At 37.7% G+C, this 2,878-nt stretch overlaps 1 non-coding gene across 1 annotated transcript; it reads right to left on the bottom strand.

The window, feature by feature from the left end:
- Nucleotides 1-1,822: 1,822 nt before the first annotated feature.
- Nucleotides 1,823-1,929, bottom strand: LOC121140071. The gene has a single exon (XR_005876911.1). It is a non-coding gene; the product is annotated as a U6 spliceosomal RNA (small nuclear RNA).
- Nucleotides 1,930-2,878: the final 949 nt, after the last annotated feature.

Below are 2,878 nucleotides of genomic sequence, written 5' to 3'. Positions count from 1 at the left end.
CCCAAGATGAGAGAGCATCCCTCCATGTGGATTGCGCCCCCAAAGTCCATTCTCATGCCAGGGATAAATACTGTTCTACTCCCTGAGGCCCCATAGATTGCCAAGGCCTATTCACTGACACCCAAATTCAGGGAGTCAGGATGAGTTTCATAGTGCTGTGTCAGTCATCAGTCTGTGGTTCATGAGCTCCCCTTTGTTCAGGTCAGTTGTTTCTGTGGGTTTCACCAGCCTGGTCTTGACCCCTTTGTTCATCACTCCTCCGTCTCTGCAACTGGGTTCCAGGATTTCAGTTCAGTGTTTAGCTGTGGGTGTCTGCCTTTGCTTCTATCAGTCACTGGATGAAGGGTCTAGGATGGTATACAAAGTAGTTGTCAATCTCATTACTGGGGAAGGTCTTTTAAGGTAAACTCTCCACTACTGCTTAGATTGACAGTTTGGGTCATCCTTGTAGAACTCTGGAAATCTCAATAGTTCCAGATATCTCCTCAAACCTATAATGACTCCTTCTATTAGGTGTATCTCATCCAGCTCTCTATTCTTCCACTGACTCAAACTTTCTACTCCTGCCTGTCCTCCTTCCCTCTCCTTTCTCCCTCTCTCTTTCTTCCTGCTCCCTCTCCCCTCACCCCATGCTGGCAATCCTCTCAGGAGAGCCTGTCCCATTCTCCTTCTCTGGTGTATCATACAAATCCCTCCCTTTTTCCAGACTCTGTGGCAGTGAAATTGTAGGCTGGCATTCCCCTGTTCCAAGTCTAAAATCCATATATGAGTGAGTAAATACCATGTTTGTGTTTTGTGTCTGGATTCCCTCACTCAGGATGATTTCTTCTAGTGTCATCAATTTGCCTGCAAATTTCAAGATTCCATTGTTTTTTCTGATGTGTAATACTCAATTGTGTAAATATACTCCACTTTCTCTATCCACTCTTCAATTGAGGAGCATCTAGGTTGCTTCCAGGTTCTGGCTATTACAAATAGTGCTGTTATAAAACTAGTGAAACAGATGTCCTTGTTGTATGAATGGGCATCTTTTGGGTATATGCCTAAGAGTGGAATTGCTGGATCTTGTGGTAGACCGATTCCCAATTTCTTGAGAAATTGTGATACTGATTTCCAAAGTAGCTCTACGAGTTGGCACTCCTACCAGCAGTGGAGTAGTGCTCCCCTTTCTCCACATCTTCTCTAGCATAAACTGTCCTTGATGTTTTTGATTTTAGTCATTCAGACAGGAGTAAGATTGTATCTTAGAGTTGTTCTGATTTTTATTTCCCTCATGACTAAGGATTTTGGGCTCTTTCTTAAGTGTCTGTCAGCCATTTTAGACTCCTCTATTGAGAATTCTGTACTTAGATCAGTACCCCCAATTTTTAATAGGGTTATTTGGTGTTTTGGAGACTTGTTTCTTGAATTTTTAAATAAATTTTGGAGATCAGCCCTCTGTCAGATGTGGGGTTAGTGAATATCTTTTCCCACTCTATGGGCTGCGGTTTTGTCCTGTTGACTGTGTCCTTTGTCTTACAGAAGCTTCTCAGTCCCATTTATTAATTGTCAATCTTAGTGTTTATGCTTCTGGTGTTATGTTCATGAAGCAGTCTCCTGTACCAATTCATTCAAGGATACTCCCACTTTCTTTTCTAAGAGGTTCAGTGTGGCTGGATTAATGTTGAGGTCTTTGATCCCTTTGGACTTATGTTTTGTGTATGGCGATAGACATAGATTTATCTGCAGTCTTCTACATGCCAGTATCCAGTTATTCCAGCACCATTTGCTGAAAATGCTTTCTTTTTCCAATGTATAATTTTAGCTTCTTTGTCAAAAATAAAAAAATATGGAACAGTCCACGAATTTGAATGTCATTCTTTCTCAGGGGCTGTGCTATTCTTCCCTGTATAGTTCCAATTTTATTATATGTTCTGCTGAAGTGTGCACACTCAAATACATTTTAATGTAGAAAAATGCTGACAGCAAAATATAGATCCTTAACAATCTATATGTAAATGTATATGAATTAAAATCCTAAATAAAATCTTCATTGTAACTCAATCTATTGTTAAAATTACATGTGTTTTAAAAAAGCTTTTCCATTTTCCCAGCAACTTGAACTAAACAAGAAAAAAAATCTGACAAAATTTGATAGGGTAAGTCAATGTTAAAACTACTTTTATATAACATAAAAGTAAAATTTTCAGCAATTTATTTGATAATGCCTATCATAAGAGATGTTCTGCAAGGATATTATGAATCATTGGCTATGTTACTAATTATATAGGAAATAAACTGTTAAGTCATCAAACGAGCAGTTGTCAGATGATGAGTGATTAAAATTAACATACAGTATTTTCAAAGTACAAGCGTTTGAAGTATAAAGGATTATAAAATGTAACAGAATCAGTATGAAATACTAAGAAAAATGTCTTAAACCTCAAAGTTTATTGCACCACACAGTCAAGATATAATTAAAGGAAGTTCTTGCTAAAGCATGACTAATTACAAATTTCAAGCAATTTATAAATCAAGTGATAAATATAGATACCCATTACCTCAAGCATATATAAATCACGCATCATTTGATTTTTTACATGGCACTACTTAAACTAATCTCTAAGGGACTGTCTAAGATGCATGAATAAACCCATACAAAGTTCTTTCAACTGAGAAATCATGGGAAGTATGAGCACTCTTGTACATTTACACCCCAAGCAATATTAAACTTTAACATAGTATTTAAGTGACTAAGTGCCATTTTTAGGGCCTGACACTTTTCAACCGCAAAGTTTGGGTACTATTTTGGTTTGTCTGTGTGTGGTGGTGGTATGTGTGCACTATATAATATTGGTGTGTGCATGTGACATGTCCCTATGCACACACATTTCTAGAT

Source organism: Mesocricetus auratus, unplaced genomic scaffold (assembly GCF_017639785.1).
Source record: "Mesocricetus auratus isolate SY011 unplaced genomic scaffold, BCM_Maur_2.0 Super-Scaffold_100003, whole genome shotgun sequence".
Classification (NCBI taxonomy): Eukaryota; Metazoa; Chordata; class Mammalia; order Rodentia; family Cricetidae; genus Mesocricetus; species Mesocricetus auratus.
The sequence above is the reverse complement of the archived record's forward strand: the minus strand, read 5'-3'. Positions and strand labels throughout refer to the sequence as shown.